The following is a 20,000-nucleotide window of genomic DNA, read 5'->3' as shown; positions in this document are numbered from 1 at the left end:
TTCCCAACCCTTTTCACCCCACTTCCCTATTGGGGCTGAACTTGGACTTGAAAGGTATCAGGAGTGTCCTTATTAATCTCAGCGACCACAAAACTATGGATTAGACACAAATACTGTCATTTCCAGTTATTTTAATTTTTACCCTTTTCCATTTCCCTTCCCACAGGCCCCCTTCGGTGCCAGTGATGTCTTACACCTACAGTATTCTTGCCCCATTGCTAAGAGAAGTTATATGTATACAAAATTTGGTTGAAATTGCTCAATGCATGTAAAAGTGTATATGGCAAAAATGCACACATACATCCATTTTTATATATATGTAGATTATATAATGGATGGATAAGGGTGTAAAGAACTGTAAAGATTATATTCAGAAAAGAATGGATTTCCATGAAAAATGTTTAACCCAACCTCACACCTAACATCTGTGACGAAGCATACTGAGAAAACCGACTACCAGTGTCTTAGGCCTACAGTCAGGTTAATTTGGGGTTGTCAAGAGCTACCCATTCCCTTTAGGAATACCGAAAAAATTACGACAGAAAGTCTGACCAGGTCAGGGGATGGTAAATGGTGAGTAAGGATACACTCCTGTATTTAAGGCACCCTAGATCAGGTTAATCTACACCCTAGGAAATGTTAAATGAGGTAAAGTTATGGATCATCTGTATAGCTAATTTATTTTTGTTTCTCTCTGTTCAAAGTCTTTGGTCTACCAATGGTGTCTCCATTAATTTACTATAGACATAAGGGGGTCAATTGGTCAACACATGCATTTCTCATAGAAATGAATAAACAAATTCAGCAAACTAAGTTTTAACTTGGCACTAGATTAGGTTTAAAATGTCTTTTAACACTTTTGCTAAAAATTATATACATATTATATTCATATATATAGTATATATATAATATATATATATATAGTATATATATATATATCTATATATATATATAATATATATATATATATATATATATATCATATATATATATATATATATATCATATATATATATATATATATATATATATATATATATATATATATATATATATATATATATATATATATATATATATGCAGATATACAGGCCAGTCCCGGGTTACAGGCGCTTTTCAATTATATTCATCAGAAATTATTTCCAGGGTTACGACGCCTACAACGCTCATCTGGCAGAAGAAATATGACACCAAAAATGCAATATAATCAATATCTAAAGGTTTTCTTGATGCAAAATGCAATAAGCATGCAGTTTACATAGCTTTGAATGCACCCAAAGCATCAAAAGTAAGGTTTTCTTAAGATTTTTGGTGATGTTCTGGCTTACAACGATTTTCTGGTTACAACGCGTCTCAAGAACAGAACCCCCGTCGTAACCCGGGGACTGCCTGTATATATATAAAATATATATATAATGATATATATATATATATATATCTATATATATATATATATATATATAATCTTTAGCAAATATGGTAAAAGGCATTTTTAAACCTATTCAAGTGCCAAGATAAAAATTAGTTTGTTGACTTTGTTTATTCATTTCTATCAGTACAGATGGGTTGACCAATTGAGTCCCTTATTATGTCTCAAATTAATGGAGACACCATTGGTAAAACGAAGACTCTGAACCGAGAGAAACAAAAATAAGTTAGAAATACTGATGATCCATAATATTACCTCATTTAACATTTCCTAGGGTGTAGATTAACCTGATCTAGGGTGCCATAAATTCAGGGGTGTATCCATACTCACCATTTACCTTTCCCTGACCTGGTCAGACTTACTGTCATAATTTTTTCGGTATTCCTAAAGGGAATGGGTAGCTCTTCACAATCACTGCCTTACCTGACTTTATATATATATATATATACTATATATATATATATATATATATATATATATATATATATATATAAAATACGTATATATATATATATATATATATATATATATATATATATATATGTGTATATATAATATATATATATATATATATATATATATATATATATATATATATATATATATATTAATATGATTGCTAGTACTGTATGGTGCATATAGTGCCATGATTAAATCTGGTTTTTATATGATTTCAATGAATTTCCCAATCATTTCCATCAGGAATGCTTGGTTAACCAGTTGCACCTCTCATATTCCAACAATAATGGTTGATCACATTGAGGAACTGGTGGACTCTTATTTTCCCGAATATTACCCGAGTTACAACACTGGATTCTACTTGACTAACCACTTAGTACTACGTAGGTGTCATCCAGTCGAAACTGATCTAGGATGTCATACTAAATTACAGCTTATGCAAGGATGCAGCCTGACGTACCTTAACATATATCACACTCACCAGAATCCCCTTAAGTAATGGAATTGCATAATTAATTTAGGTCAAAGTCCAAGAGCTGAGACCTATGAGGCTATTCATCACTGAAAAGGAAAGAGTAAAAAGATTTCATAGGCGTAACAGGAGGAAAACTTCGCAGCTTTACTATAAAGCAATCGCAAGAGGGGGTGGAAAGTAGGTTGGAAGAAACAGAATATGAATGGAGGTACTGCAAATTCAACGAAAGGAGTTGTGTTTAAAGGGCCGAAGTAACACGGCAAAGAAAATGAACTACCTGGGGATAAGCAGCCGCTGCCAACTTAAATGCAACTTAACCCTCAGACACTGATTGTTTTCCCACTGTTGTCTATCACTATTGTTAGACATTAGTGGGGTGGTGTGGAACATTTCACATGGAAATGAATGCTAGTCATAAATATCACACCAGAACCTACATCAGTTACCTCTACGCTAGCCTAGGCTAATTGCCGTTGTCAATTCGTAACACCTCCAAATACGGTCCTCCCTTTATAATATTCAGTCTTTTCAGCAGTCTGGGCATACGAGTATTACAAGGTCCATGGGTATGAAGCAACATCTGCATTCGTAATACAATCTCATAAAAAACAAGCTTGTAGTACCACGTATAAATGAACAATGAAATTTACATTAATCAAACATGGCGCCTCCATATATTGTCTAATTGTTGCTTAATTTTTTTCTGAAAGTAACATCATATAGTACTCCCGTCACTGTTTGATTATCGAAAACCTTAGAATATCGGTCACCCACTTGTTAATGGTAACTGCACATAAGATCAAATGAGGGTAAAAATTGGAGCAGGTTAAATAGCTCTTGAAGATCCTGATCAACTCAAAACACCCGTGTAATGGCGAAGTGTAAACAAAAGCAATCATATTTCTGCATTCTAGGCCTACCAACACCTCGGTAACTATTTAATTGAAAATTTTAGTGGATCTTATTTGGCTAAAATACTAACAAAATCCTAGATTATATAATTATGCTGTATCTGAATCAAAGTTTAAAGGCAAATATCTAAATTCCTCCTGCTCTTATATAAGTGACGTCAGAGGTAGGAATGTCGAGCTTTCGTTGTTTGTTTTGAGATTATATATTGAAAAGGTATTCCACAGTCCGCGCCACCATATGACCATAGTACATACATTCGGTGTGACCCGTACGTTTACGTTCCGGTATAATCGTGTGTCTACGAAATTGTAGTTCAGAGCGATAACCAATGACCTCCTTGAAAGCAAAGATTTTATGAAGGTAAGGAATTTATTTGGCAGCTTTTGTATTTTTTATATTTTTGGGGGGGCATGAATAGAAGAATATTTTCGCCTTACGTGTATACGTCACTAACATTGTAAATACTGTACTTTCAACTTTACAAACGCTAAGGTTTCCAGGCCTAATGAATTATTATATACGAATAGACAAACACTCGAATGATTTTAGTAGGTAGTTCATGTAGGTTTGAAATTGAATTAAGTATTTTAGACCTGTGTTTCAGAAAGGTTGTCGGGTAATACTAGGTAGGCTATAGTGAAAAACAGAGTTGATGAATCCAAAACGAGGTCCAGGAGACAATTTTCATAGACCAAAATGCACTTTAATGTGCTCTCAAGAGAACAGGAGCTATTTAAGGTAGCCTACTACCATATCTATGCTACCATCTATAGGGTAATGGGAAAACGGGTTAGTCTACTCCGATCATTGGTCGAAAAGGTTCGATTCGTTTGGATATCAACCTATAAGCACAGTGGTAATTTGTACACTGTTGAAATGCTTCTTGCCTCGTTTAGGTTGATACGTTAAGTTTTCATTTTCAGGTTGATGTAAACCTTCATTCAATGTATAGGAAGTCTTAGTATCTAACACGATTCTTAAGAAATTATTGAAATCTGTTACTTTATCATGTAGGTATTGGTTATTTGAAACCTTATGTATTTTGTTTTCCATTTTTGTGTCCATGACATTGTACTACAATTTTTTATGCAAACCTTTAAATTAAAATCTCATAAGTTAAATTTTAAAAGATACTAGCTAGTACCTAATTCCCATAGCCAAGTAGTATTGATATTGAATATTTATCATTTTGTTTTACTCATCGGTAATGATGGCACTGGTGGCAGTTATAAAAATAGTAACAAATAATTCTAAAATCTGAGAGTAAAATTCAGAAATACGAGTCTGATCTTAGATACTGTGTGTGCCAAGAGCCAGATTCTTCGTACAGTTATTTTCTTCAAATAAAATATGTACGAAATTTCCCGAGTGGTTTCCTTTGTATAATGTACCGGTGTATTGTTCTGAATGTCTTTTATGACTTTTGTTGGAATGTTAATCTATTAACTCATAGTTCTGCTCAAGATGGCATCTTTCACTTCCCGGGGGCCAAATATTTTCCTTTTAGTTTTTATTATATAACCGAACTCAAAGTTTACATATGAGGTAGGGCGAAAGGGGCCAGAGCACCCTGGGACCTAGGGTGCTCTGCCCCATTTCACCCTAACTACCTAATATGTAAACTTTGTGTTCTGTTATATAATAAAAACAACTACAAAGAATATATATATATATATATATATATATATATATATATAATATATATATATATATATATATATATATATATATATATATATATATATATATATATATATATATATATATATATATATTATATATATATATATATATATATATATATAGATTGCATTCGTTTTCTTAAACACTTGGTTAACCCATAGTAAATCTCCCTGTATGTCTAATAATAAAGATTGTCAAATCTATTTTTTTTTTTTTTTGGCTGCCTGTTCGTTAAAACATGAGCAAAATACTGGACTCAATTCTCACCTGCCCTAGGGCACAGAGTCCTTACCTGGACGTGTGGGCTTGGCCCTCTGGGCCCCACTTTACCTAACCTAGAGTGCCAAAGGTGTTAAGGTAAAATATAAGGTTACCTTGTAACGTACCTTCCCTAATCTAACCCTGGCATTGAGTCCCTAGCTGGTAAGGCCCCGGGGTGCTTTGCCCCCTTTGGCCCTCCAACTAATCAGACCTTGAGTACCCAAATACGGGCACTCATCCTAACCTAGCCTTCCCTATCCTAACTGTAGGCACTAAGTCCTTACCTGGCTAGTAGGTTTTCATTAGAGTCCCTTCTGACATGGGATAAAATACAGGGTTGCTAGAGTCTCATAAGTTGTAAAACACAAGGTTATATCCTAATTCATCCTTCCCTGCCCTAACCTAGTGCACTGCATCCATACTTGGCTTAGATGGCTTGTTTCTTAAATGCCTCACAGCCCGACTTAGATTACCATAAGTCTACGAATGGAATATAGGGATTCATCAAATTTATCCTTCACTTACTTCACCTAGGGCACCAGATCTTTTCTTGGCTGAGAGCAGTCTATCAGAGCTTCCAGAACTCATGTGTGATATAATTGATAGTGGTCAGTGGATTGATTACTATGTATTTGTGTGAGATGTTATATATACAGGCAGTCCCCTGGTTATGACGGGGATTCCATTCTTTGGACGCGTAAGCCGAAAAGTAAGCCGGGACATCATCAAAAATCCTAAGAAAACCTTACTTTTAATGCTTTGGGTGCATTGAATACTATTTAAACTGCATTCTTATTGCATTTTTCATAAAAAAAACCTTCATATATTGATTATTTTGCATTTTTGGAGTCATATTTCTTCTGCTGGATTAGCTTTGTAGGTGCCGTAACCCTGGGACATGCGTCGTAAACCTGGAATTAATTTATGTTCAATATAATTGAAAAGCGTTGTAACCTTGGAACGGCGTAAGCTGAACTTGTCGTAAGCTGGGGACTTCCTTTTTTTTTTTTTTTTTTTTTTACAATTTTTAGGAGGTTTTATGAATTGGTCTTGGCAAATTAAACACTACTGATAGTGTACACTATTGCTACCTGCCAGAAAAAAAAAAAATTTGCCTTGGGCAAAACACCTTATTAATAGAGACTGTTGTTCTCGGCCTTGTTATACATGCGAACTCTTCAGTGTTACGAGCCTATGTCCAAGATGTTATGTAATATTGTAACCTCTTGTTAAAATATTTGGGTGCTCTATGGCAGCTTATTGCTGATAGAATATCATGCACTAAGTGTTTTATTCAAACTGGGCTTACATACAAATTTTTTAATTATTCATATTTGTTCTGACAGAAATACAACCTGTAGCCTTTTATGTAGAAGTGTTCACCATCACAAGCTGGATTGGTCATTGAAACTTTATAACTAAGTGGTTCATTGGGGGTGGGAGGATGAGTGGGAGTGGAGACCCCACTCACTAATCATAAGCCAGCAGATTTTCTTTTGCTGTAGTTAAAATAAGCTGCACTCTTGACTGAGCAAGTTTAAATCTCTCTCATCTTTTTCTCTGTGTATGATGTGTGTGTGTAAGTGTGTGCGTATTTTTATTGAGATGGATGTAGACAGGAATAATCGAAAGAGGTGTGAAGGATGTAAATGGCTGCTTGGCAGCTTTTTATCTACAGTGCAAGTATAACCAAGTTCATTGTTCTGCAGTGGAAGGTATTGTCAAGGTTGTGCTGGCTGGTGTCTTTCACAGTGTAGAGATTTGCCACCACCGGCAGTAGAAAGCCAAAAGATGTTCAGCGGTTTCAATCAATGGTGTTCCTCCCCCATTCAATATAGCCGAATATTTTTGGCTCCTCCCTCATAGACTGCACTCTCTCTCTCTCTCTCTCTCTCTCTCTCTCTCTCTCTCTCTCTCTCTCTCTCTCTCTCTCTCTCTCTCTCTCTGAGGGGTTACTCTCATGAGGATGATAGTCACCAGCTAGTGCTCTGACAGTCCTGAAGGTGTGACTGTGTTGTATGCTTATGGTTAGCCTCCATCTACTTCTGTGTTGGAGTACTGATACAAGTTCCCATTCCTCGTTATTTGTTAGTGATTTGTCTTTTGATGCTGCTTCTGCTGTTTTCCCGCTAAAGAACACAGTTCCATTAAGCTTTGTGTGCATAAAACCCAAGGGATATTTCCTTTGTTGCTACTATCTGGTCGTTCAGAGGTGTTCTTGTGTGACACTTTGCCTAGAACTCCTTATGTGCATGTGCTCTTGGATTGTGCATGGACAGACAGAGAGGGGTTCATGTGCAAAAGGTTTCCGTATTTCGGTACTTTGGGTATCAAGATGATTAACCCTTAAACGCCGAAGCGGTAAAAAAAAAAGTCTCCCGTGTGCCGGAGACGTTTCAGAGTGAGCGCGGGAGCGGAAAAAATATTTTTTTCAAAAAATCATATCGCGCTTAGTTTTGAAGATTAAGAGTTCATTTTTGGCTCCTTTTTTTGTCATTGCCTGAAGTTTAGTATGCAACCATCAGAAATGAAAAAAATTATCATTATCATATATAAATAATGCGATATATGATAGCACAAAAACGAAATTTCATATATAATTGTATTCAAATTGCGCTGTGCGCAAAACGGTTAAAGGTAACAAGTTACTTTTTTTTCCGTTGTAATGTACACTAAATTGCGATCATTTTGGTATATAACAAATTGTAAAACGATAAAAGCAACACAGAGAAAATATTATCACAAAATAATGCATGAATTCGTAACGCGCAGACGTAAACACATATTTTTTTCAAAAATTCACCATAAATCTAAATATTGTCCTAGAGACTTCCAATTTCTTTCAAAATGAAGACAAATGATTGAATATTACTATACTGTAAGAATATTAGCTTACAAATGGAGTTTTCGACCATATATGACGAGTTAAAGTTGACCGAATGTCGAATTTTTTTTTATAATTTTTTTATATATGCAATTATTTCGGAAATAAGAAAAGCTACACTTTCAACTATTTTTCGTTTTATTCTACTGAAATTGCGCACATTTTCATATATAAAATTCTATGAAATGCCTAATATGAAACTGAGCAAATATTCCGAGAATGGACTTACGCATTTCGGAGATTTGTGGCGGAGAATCCGCGCGGGGAGGGAAGGAAAGTTTTTTTTTTTAAATTCACCATAAATTTAAATATTGTGCTAGAGACTTCTAATTTGTTTCACGATGAAGATAAATGACTGAAATATTACTAGACTGTAAGAGTTTTATCTTACAATTGCGTTTTTTCGACCATTTCGGTAGAGTCAAATTTGACCGAACGTGGTTTTTTTTCTATTTATCGTGATTTATATGCAAATATTTCGAAAATGAGAAAAGCTACAACCTTCAAACTGTTTTTTTTTTGTATTATACATGAAATTGCGCACATTTTCATATATAAAACGTTATGTAACGGCTAATTTAAAATGGTGCAAACATTACCACAATCGCACGTATGATTTTTTCGGAAGAGTTACCGCGCGGACGTAAAGAAAATGTTATTTTTTTCATAAATTCACCATAAATCGAAATATTGTGCTAGAGACTTCCAATTTGTTTCAAAATGAAGGTAAATGCTTGAATATTACTAGAATATCAGCGTTTTAGCTTACAATTGCGTTTTTCGACCATTTCGGTAGAGTCAAAATTGACCGAAGGTTGAAAATTTGTCACTTATAATTTTTTATATGAAAATATTTCAAAATTGATAAAAGCTACAACCATGGGTTGTTTTTAGTTGTATTGTGCATGAAATTGCGCACATTTTCATATATAAAACTTTATGTAACGGCTAATTTAAAATGGTGCAAACATTACCACAATCGCATGTATGATTATTTTCGGAAGAGTTACTGCGCGGACGTAAGGAAAAAGTTTTTTCATAAATTCACCATAAATCGAAATATTGTGCTAGAGACTTCCAATTTGTTTCAAAATTAAGTTAAATGATTGAATATTACTAAAATATAAGCGTTTTAGCTTACAATTGCGTTTTTCGACCATTTCGGTAGAGTCAAAGTTGACCGAAGGTTGAAATTTTGGCACTTACCGTTATTTATATCAAAATATCTCAAAACTGATAAAAGCTACAATCATGAGTATTTTTTTGTTGTATTCTACATAAAAATGCGCACATTTTCATATATAATAGTCTATGTAACGGCTAATTTAAAATGGTAAAAAAATTATGTCAAAGTGACGAAATAATTTCCGAGATGTGTCACAGATACTTTTTAGTGCGGCAAGAAAGAAATTCGCGCTTGCGCGCCTGCGTAACGATTGTAAACAAAACAACACCTTGATCCGTGAACTCCCAGCATCCCCCAAGGCACGTGATTCAAGAGTTTTCGGCTGGTAGGCCTAAAAGTATTTTTCCGCGAATTTTTTAAAAAACTTTTGTATGTCGACGTAAAATACGTCCAGTCGGCACCCGAGAGACAAAAAATGTCGACGTAAAATACGTCCAGTCGGCGTTTAAGGGTTAATATGGAAATGACTGCTGACCCTTGGGTAGCGCCTAATTTGCTCCTGACGTCAGTATGAATAATAGTCATATTTGCCTATTCAGACGAGGGTTCTCATATGAAAGGTTGCAGCATTACAGTACCACTGTGGTGTTCCTGATTCATCATAGATTCTTGATGCAAATGTGCATGATGGGGTATTTGAGCTTTCATCTCTAGCCACTACTAGTTTGGTATTATCTAACCAAGTAAAAGTCGACAAGAATGTTGGTCATGATTTTGAGTTGCTCCCACCTAATTCTTCAAACATTGCAGCCAGTTCTGATTGCTTGTCCTGAGAGCACTCAACAGTGCAGACTGGTGTGCCAGCCTGTTTTGGAGAGGATCCAGTTCATGTTTTGGGGTATCTGTTTGACCTTCAGACAGGGTTGGAATTTTTGTTAAAGATCAGTGGGTTCATTTATGAGCTTAATCTCAGGGGAGTAACCAATCCTCCTTTGGGAAACTCATTTTATTGATAGAGTGAACCCTGTTGCATGCTTGTGGTGTCTTGGATCAGGCTAACAGTCTTACCTGTTGATCAGAAGTTTCCTCGGTGTCCAACATGATAAGCAAGCTACTTTCCCTGCTGAGAGATTTGAAAATTCTTTGGTTCTCTCCAACTCGCACATTTTAGTGTGGAAGTAAATGAGATGCTTTTTGTTCCAGTGTGAGCCCTGTGGCTTTATCTGATGAGAACCCAACATCATAGGGACAGTGTTGGGGTCTTCCTAGTTCAGGCAGGCTCAAGGTGCTGGTGAAGAACGCCCTTATTTGCTGGCTTCATGAGATGACCAGGTAGGCATATGATTTTCCCTAAGGAGAGGCTGATTGGTCTATCCCTAACTGTTCGAAAAACTTTTCAGCTTCCAGGTAATGAAGACAGGCGCTTAGTGGCGCCAGTGTGCCTCATCTTATCTCAAGGACATTGGCCACAAGTTTTTGGACACATTCTCATAAGAACGTGTTCTGGCTGCTCAACAGGGTGTGTAGTCTCCAAACTCCTCTGGGGCATGAGGCTGGTGTTTGAGTAGATGAGTGCAGGGTGTTGTCTCCAAACTCTCCAAACTCCTCTGTGATGGCAAGAGGCTGGTGTGTGAGTAGATGAGTGAATGGCTCTCTCTCTCTCTCTCTCTCTCTCTCTCTCTCTCTCTCTCTCTGTTTAGAAAGTAATCAGGCCAAGTGTGCCTTGGTGGAGCCATGATACAGGCGGGCACAATAATTGGACTTCCAAACTTAGAGCTTTGACTCATAAAGGGTGACTCCCTCCACCCTCTCTCAGCATGGATGGGGATGCCCAACAAATTTTCTTAAGAGAGAGTTCAGACACGTCACTGGCTGTGGCCCCGTCAATCTTACGTCTCCATGCCAGATTTAATAGGAGCTGCAAGAGCCATTACTCATTTGATTGATTATGACCAAGAACATGTTACTTCTTGTTAGAATTCCAACTTGCCAATCAGTTGAGAGAGCATCTTTCCGCCTATTGGAGTTGTTTAATATATATGAGGCAATAGTTTGCCTCATATATATTAAACAACCTCAACAACCTCGCTTGTCCCTGAAGCCGAGGGTGAAGGGCTTACGGTAGGTAGTAGGTATGTGGGGATTTTCTCCCCTCACTGACAGTCATTCCTCCAGGTAATCACCCTGTTACCAAGTTTCAACAACTGTTTTATAAATTTACCAGCTGACCAACCCGGCGCTGCCTTGGCTAACTCGGAGTGACAGTTGATAAACTCTCTCTCTCCTCTCTCTCTCTCTCGTCTCTCTCCTCCCCTCTCTCATCCTCTCTCTCTCTCTCTCTCTCTCTCTCTCTCTCTCCCCTTTGGTCCTATTGATGTCCCATACCCACAGTATTTTCCAGATAATAAGTCATATGTCTACTGAAAACCGAAATTAGCTATGGTAAACTCATCAAGTTCCTAAGTCTACGGGCACAACCAGCCATTTCAGGGAAGCCCTCAACCCCCTTTGATGCGTTACCCCAACAGCGCTGATTCCTAGATAGTAAGACATAATTATGTATACCAAAAAAGTTTGAAATTGCTTCATGCACGTCAGTTATTGTGGCACTCATCCACATATATACGTTTATAGACTCCAAGAACCCATTTTTTTATTTGAAATTTAGTTTACTGTGTTAATAAAGAAATTGAATGTTCTGTTCTTTGTGTCCTGTGGTGTGTGTGTGTGTTATTTTTCTTCGAGCGATTCCAATAAATTTTTTTGTCTTTATAGGAGAGTCTGGGCGACGTCGATAATTTATTTATTTATTTTATAAATGATCCCAGTTTGTGTTTACCTTTTAATATTGAAAGCTTGCGTAAAATCAAATTTATACGTAAAAGGAAATGAAAACCTGCATGTTACCTATAAGAAGGTACGAATTTTAGCGACTTGCGTATAACCCATACCTTCAATTTGATTTACGTAGGTGCCGTTTTTACAGGTAAGAAACGATAGAATTTTTCCTTTTATTAGTAACTCGGAGATGTCTGCATACAAATGTATCCCGTATTTGTTTGAGATATCTGCAAAATTTTTTGTTCTATCCACGCATGTGTTTTGATGTGCAAACAACGTCCAATACAAACGAGGCAAGAAAGACAGCATCAGTGATTGGTGTTTCATTTCTCGTAAAGATGAGTACAACTTTCTGTACAAGGGAGGGATTTGCTAAGGTGAGAAGGAATTTAACAAACCTGGAAGTCCTTTGTTAATATCTGTTGCTTTTATCGTTCGTTTCCATTTCTGTTATAGATGCATTTTGCTAACGAAAATTGTTTGTCGCGTTTATAATAACCATAGCTTAATAATGGTCAGTCTTTCAACCAAACTTCTGTAATATTTCAATATAGAAACATTAGCAATAAATCGATTTCCGACACTCAAGACACCTTTTGAAACTTAAACTCGACATTTTGTACAGTCCAAGACTGCTTGGTGTTGAAGAAAGCGAGTTTTGGCAGAGACTCTAGTGTTGTATTTATGTAAGGGTCTGATTTAGTAGTTACCTTGAGTAGTATCGCGCCTTGAGCAAGGGTCGCATGATTGCTGAACTATTCCCAGTCCCTTTAATTTTCTTTAATTCTCAGTTTTTGTTTTGTTTTTACTCGACCCTATTTTAATTTTTTTTTCTGGACCAGCTGTTCTCTTACAATTGCCATGTCTACCATCTTTGTGTACTAACATTATTTTTTCCTGCATATTTTTGGATAATCAAAGAACGCACGGTCGGTAAACAATATGGAATTCTTAAAAAGAAAACGGATAAGATCCATTCGTTTTTTCTTGTACTTCTCTCAGTGAGTTAAGATTGCTTTCCGCATCTGCTGTGTTACTTGGGATGATCATCGTCTGAGTTGGGCTACTCGGGTTTCATGGGGAACCCATGCTCCTTGTGCCAAGATACCTGATGATGTAAATAAGATGTACATATGCAAGGGAATGAGTCCTTGCTTGGGGGTAAAAGGAAATTGGCGGAATGCACTCGCAGGATAGGCGCAATGTACACAGGCAAACACGTATACATACACACACATATGTATATATATTAGGTATATATATATATATAATATAATTATATATATATATATTATATATATAATTAATTTATATTTATATTATTATATACATATATATTAAATATATTTATTAATTATTTTTATTATATATTAAATTTGTATATATACCTATATATATAATTTATTAATATCTATATATATTTTATATATATATATATATATTTATTTATTTATTTTATCCTTCATACATATATATATATTTATATTTATATATATATACATGTATATATACCTATATATATATATATATATATATATATCTCTAATATAATAATTTATATATATGATATATATAATATATATTTATATTAATAATATAATATTATACACAAATGTTATATTCCTCAGGCGAGGGGACTGAAATAATAACTGGTAAATAAAAGTTGTCAAATCTGGAATTCGTTTCAAGTGACGTTATGCTTGCTACATAAAAAGAGGCTAGTTGAAATACTCTTGTAAGCGTAGAGGTAAACAGATTCCACATTTTACGGATGAATGAGATAAAGGAGGAATGTGACAAGGTAATCTCTAAATTCTCAGTTTTATGAGAAAAAGAAAAAATGTAATTAAGACATCAGTGTAGAAATGAGCCAGCGCGAGAACAGATTACCTCACTGGCTTTTTGAAGTGTCGGCTCGTGTTTTTGTTTTCGGTCTTCGCTTCACCCTCTTCGTGGTCATTACTTTTAAAAGGTCCCAACTTTTTCCTTGAGGTTTTTTTGCTTTGGATAAGGACATACGAATCGGGAGAATCATTGTTGAGATTCTTTATATAGTTATTATTTTTGTGTTATTTAAGGATAGATCGGGAAGGAGATGAAGCGTTATAAAGGCGCGTTCTTTGTCTTTGCACTTCCACATAACCTTAGAGAGTTATGTTGAGGACGTCACCGTTGACCTTTTTGCCAGTGGAACAACTCGCCTTTGCATAACCCTAACCTTGTATTCAACTCCCCTTTCATTCCTTTTTACTGTACCTCCCTGCATAGTCTCTTTCTTCCATCTTACTTTCCATTGTCTCCTAACAATGCGACACCTTTAGAACCTTCTTACTCTCAGTTTCCCTTTCAGCACTGAATACCCCGTAGGCCCCAGCGCTTGGTCTTCCGCCTAAATGTTGTATTACAGTCCATTCCTTGTATTCAACTTATTGGGAACATGTCATTAGAATAATCAAATCCCTTCTGAATTCAGTTGAATAATAAAGTTTGTACATGACGTTTGGCTTTTTCAGTTGGCTTCAAGCACCGCCTGAGGTCAACATTTTTTGTTACATTCTACCAATATTACTTATATCCAGTGCATATTTTAATGTGGATACCGTGGAGCCATTCCTTAATTTTGTTTCTGGAATTGATCAAACACATGTAAATGAGTAATTTTCTGGTTCACATCATCAAGAATCGATGCATCTTGTCCATTGCAGTTTAATATACAGTTTTATTTTAATCTATCCTTGTGCTTTTAGCTGACATGAAATGATGATGTAATCCCAGTTTTGATAACTGTGGCTTCGACATTCTCACTTTTCATATTTATTCGTTACGAATGATTTTGTATAACAGCTCCATGTCTTTGGGTTTAATGCATCCTAATCCCGAGCTATCCTCTCGTATTATTTCTGCTAAACAATTGACTTTGAAGTATTTTTGGTGAAATTCTGTAATATTAGTTTATTTTTTCATACCCAATATCCTAGTGGCTACCGTGGCAACTTTGTAAAATTCCTGTTTCTTGCCAGGCGAAATCCTTTCGTTTTCGTTCAACTGATTTCACACCTCTCTTTTAGCGATTGTATAATACCACGAGCACTTTCAGCAGTAACATATTTTACAGTGGATTGATCTGGTGTAGCCTATATGGGAAATGTTACAGTCACGAAATAATTGTATTCCAGCTTTCATCATGCATTAAGTAACTGTGCGATGAAGCCATCTTTAGTCCATTGCTAGTGTTACCTCACTGAAAACGATTCTCTTGATGAACTGCTACCGAGGAACAATTTCGTCAAGGTCGTCAGATCGTTCTGTATATAGATACCAACTGTACAAGAGGCACTCACTATACACGCGGTATTGTACTCCGAAAGTTAGAATACCACCGCTCGTTATGATGGCGGGCAGGTGAACTTGCCATTTGTAAAGAATATACTTTGTATTATTTTGAGGACTAATATTATGCAATATTTAAATGATTATTTAAGAGTTCTTTTTATGGTGCTTTTTAATTACGTGCTCTTGAATGGGTCCATGATATGAACATATCTTCGTGTAAACAATATACGCAGATACATAGTGTGTTCTCAAGCTATAAGTATATAAATATGAAATATACACACACACACACACATATATATATATATTATATATATATATATATATATATATATGTGTGTGTGTGTGTGTGTGTTTATTTGTACTAGTACACAACATTTATTAAATACCCCCCCTTATGTTAGTTCTTTATTCAGCATTTGAAATATTATGTTTCAGATTATTTGCAGGTAGGTTTCACTGCACCATTATCTTCGCAAATAACGGATTGTTGCGAATTGGATAGTGTCAGGACGGGACTCGGCATCCTACTAGTATTTTTTTTTTTTTTTTTTGGGGCGGTGGCTAAAACAAGTCCAGATTGACCACTAACCTATTCCCTGATTTTTTAACAGGCTTCAGTTTCAGTATTCGCGGTTTCCGATATTTTTAATCTCGAAAATGGCTGGTCAATTGAACCCCAGTTATGTGTGCACGCTCGTGAGATAGGCAGTTGACTTCTGAAAGAACTCAGCTTTGCTCGGAATGTGCGCCTCTTTGCCAAGAATCAAGAAAGCTATCACTAAAAAGCTAAGCATGAGCCGAGAACAAGAGCCGTTTTGTCTCTCAGTGGGCTCTATTATCCTCCTTATACTCCTTGCTTGTATTATTATGAACTCACTAGGATTGGCAGAATTGCGGTCTCGACCTTAACAACTTGTATTTAAGGACTAGAAAGGTCATACAGTTATCAGGATCATTGTTCATTTATGTCTTGAGAGAAATTCAACGAATCTGGTATGTTTCCAAGATACTTCATGAGCAAATTGGTCCTCTGTTAGTGGCCCATTTTGATTGTTTTTTGAGACTACTTCTAGCTGTACCTTCGCTTGCGTTCAACCTTGACAATCTCCAGTGTGCAATCGTTTTCAAGTTTCGATATCTTTACCATAGATGTAGATTAAAAAGTACTTTAATGTTCTGTTAAAGCCTCTGTCTTCTACATACCGATTGCCGTAGGTCGAGTTTATTAATACCCTGAACGCAAAATAACGATCATTGTACTCGCACTCGAACAAGTATATCTCTTTCTTTTATTTCAGATGAACATTGAGATTTCTCTCCTTCATTAATGAGCTGAAAGTCGAAACACTGTATTTGCGTCAGGCACAAAATGGTCAGCATGCCGTTGCATTTCGGCGCTCCTTCCTCAGATGCTCCGCATTCTTGTCAACTTAGTAGGCGGAAACTCGCTGCGAATTTAGCCAGTCACTTTGGGAGAGCTCAGGAACAGACGGAGCGGGGATTAGAGTTTCAGACCAAAGTATAGTATAAATGTTTAATTTACCTCTCTCTCTTCTCTCTCTCTCTTCTCTCTCTCTCTCTCTCTCTCTCTGTGTGTGTGTGTGTGTGTGCCTGTGTAGAAGTAATCTCTCATCTTTGAATGGGTGTAATCTTAGTGGTATTTTATACGTTGTGATAGTTAATAGTATATTTCGATTTTTATAGGCGTGTGTCTCCCCGTTTTGAAACCTTCTAAAGGACACCTTGCAGACGTCATCAGTTAAAATAACCTTTCCAGAATGCTTGAAAGGCATCTTCGGATAAGATGTACGACTTCAGAATCTTAGACTTTGGAATTTGATTTTCGTCAGATATCCCCAAAAGCTCCTCTCGCTTTCCCTACTCCTACTCGCCACCCCTCAATTTCAGTGCGGTTTTTTAAGTCTCTGTACTCCAGTTCTTTCAGCTATGTAAGATTTGCCAAAACGAGTAGAGAAATCAAATGTTTGTGGGCATAATACACCAGTAACGTCCAATGTTATGTACTAATGTTTGGACTTAAAAGTTCGATAAGGCCCAGTGGGAACAGGAAATTTTGCAACGGGGTCAAACTCTCACTCTATAAACGCATAGTTGTAAACGCGTAAGCTCAGAATGGGCTGCGTAATATAGTGGACGGTATTTCTGTGAATGAACAATAGCCTGAGACCTGACCTTCCCACGGATTCCGAAAATATTGTGAGAAATGTTGTCTCCTTGAACCTAAGCACGAGGACTGACCATCACCACGTTGCTGCCACCACATTCTGAATACAAGACTCCAGATGAAAATAAATTTGAATCTTGTATGAGTTCCTCTTATGAAAGCCAGAGGGCTATCCATATCAGAAGTTCAGGCACAAATTCATGCACTGCAATCTGTTGTTCCAGTGGAACTGGCTTGTATAGTGTTTGTTTCCATTAACATCGATAGCATAACGGCAATTAATTTTTGAGTTAATGTTGCTGCTTCCACCACAGTCATAAGGTCAGATGATAATATGCAGCCTATCTTGTCAGTGAAATAACGTGAGACTCACTGGGAAAACTTGTAGGATTATATCAGAAGATTAACACATCAGTCAGCATCTGTTTTATTGTTCAGTCTTTGACCGCTCAGTTTAAGAGAGATTACGGTTAATCACTACTAAAGTATTCTGCTTATTAATAAATCACCTGTGGTTGGAATTCAGCTCCTTAGAGGAAGCCTCCGTCAAACTTCTGGAGATATCAATCACCCTTTTACGTCACTGGAGGTACCTCGTTAGAGACCCGTGCCGGCTTCAAGAAAAAAAATGTACTGTACCTCTGATGAACGTGACATGAGTATTTCTGACCAGGTGATTCTTAAATCTGGCATTTGGTTTATTGAGGCAGGTAACTAGAGCGTCTCTTCATTTATTTTGGTCGTTAGTCAATACCACTGACTAATATGAGGTGGGGTGAATATACTACCCGAGGACTTCATTATATCTCGGGAACCTTGAAATAGAAAGTACGATAGAAGCAATTGAACCTTTCCTTAACATGTCTGCACAGAAAATCAGTGAAAAGTAGCTATTATTTTGACGAGCAAAAACCATAAGTAAAAAGTTTTTGTTCAAAGACACGGGAAACTTCACTTAATTGTCGCGGATTTAATCATATATATATATATTATATATATATATATATATATATATATATATATATATATATATATATATATATATATATATATATATATATATATATATATTATATAGCACTTCGGCAAGCAGATTTGCTCAAGTTGGTTCGCCTATAAATCCCTTGAAGAATTCGTAAATGAACTTAAAATTCTTCATTTGAGATTATTTCTGATATACAAATTTCACCTGCTCCAGATTTATGCTTCTTGGGTTTAATTTCGCATTAGAGTAATTGGCTATATGTTTAGCAAACATTTCGCTAATGGGCTTATTTCCTCTGGACAGACGTTGCCAATGAGTAATTCCATTGATGTCAAACTATTTTACAAGTATTTGCCCCAATACCCCTTGCCGTCGTTTCTTTCTCTCTTCTGTCTTCTCTCTTCTTACCTTCTCTCTTCTCTACCCTCTCCTTTCTTCTCTCTCTCCCTCTTCTCTCATTCTGTTTTATATACACGAGTGCATACATTTACGTATTATATTCAATATTTTCACTTTATCCATGATTTTAGGGAAACATCGATTACCCAACCAGGGGTATAACGTGGCAAATGTAGTTAGAACATAGGAGTGTAGGAATTTGGAAGAATATTTAAAGATAAATGAGAAAATGTTACTGCAATAGTTTCTTGTTGATCTAGTTAGAAGAAGGTGCCGAACAGATATCTTTTGAAAGTAATAGAAAGGTTATGGGAGACACAATACTATTTTGGGATATTTTGCTGCCCTCGTGCCCTTCCCCATTTTAATTGCGACCCTCGACAGTCTGCTATCTAACAGGTACATGCGTAGGTGAGAACAGAGGCACAGAGTGTTTTAATCGAATGACCTCATACCGCTTCACCTCGTTAGGGATTCGAGCTGGTTTCTCCCGCTAGTGAGGCAGAGTCGTAACCAATAGACTACATGGTTCATATGAAAAGGCCTTCCATCGTGAAATTACTTTAGAAGATTTATAAATTGTGTGTGTAGCATTCTCCGTCATCGCCGCCGCCTCCAACGCCGTGTAACGCAAAGGTCCTCTGAAATTCTTCCACACTTTCTTGTTCTTTATCATCGATAATTCCAATGATCTGTAGCCTCACGTCTCACGGGAGCCCAGCTGTCATAAACACATTACTGTTTTCCCCTGGGTAGGGCGAAGGACGTCCAAACCATGTCCATCCTTTGATATTATGGAACGTCCGTCACTTCCCTTATGGTACCATTTCTAACTCCATCCTGCCGCCTGCCTCCTAATATTCCTCTTAAGCTTTGTCTTAAAAAATCGACAGAATCATTGATATGTATTTTCGTTGCCATACTATAATTCGTGTCCGTAAATCAATATTTGCATTGTCATACTAAAATTCTTGTCCGTATATTAAACAGACTCTACCATACAATTTATAATCTCCTACTTACG

General features: G+C 36.3%; 1 protein-coding gene and 1 long non-coding RNA gene across 12 annotated transcripts in view; one reads left to right on the top strand and one right to left on the bottom strand.

Annotated features, from left to right (window-relative positions):
* LOC135220720 (uncharacterized) overlaps positions 1–20,000 on the bottom strand; it is a 153,783-nt gene that overhangs the window by 114,831 nt on the left and 18,952 nt on the right. The gene's annotated exons all lie outside the window — the stretch shown is intronic.
* Positions 2,523–20,000, top strand: part of LOC135220725 (uncharacterized) — a 121,644-nt gene continuing 104,166 nt past the window's right edge. The window contains exon 1 of the long non-coding RNA XR_010315774.1: positions 2,523–3,636. This is a non-coding gene — a long non-coding RNA (uncharacterized LOC135220725). The remainder of the gene's footprint in view (positions 3,637–20,000) is intronic.

This window comes from Macrobrachium nipponense, chromosome 2 (assembly GCF_015104395.2).
Source record: "Macrobrachium nipponense isolate FS-2020 chromosome 2, ASM1510439v2, whole genome shotgun sequence".
NCBI classification, from domain to species: Eukaryota; Metazoa; Arthropoda; class Malacostraca; order Decapoda; family Palaemonidae; genus Macrobrachium; species Macrobrachium nipponense.
Note: the sequence above shows the minus strand (reverse complement) of the source record. Positions and strands in the feature narration are given on the sequence as shown.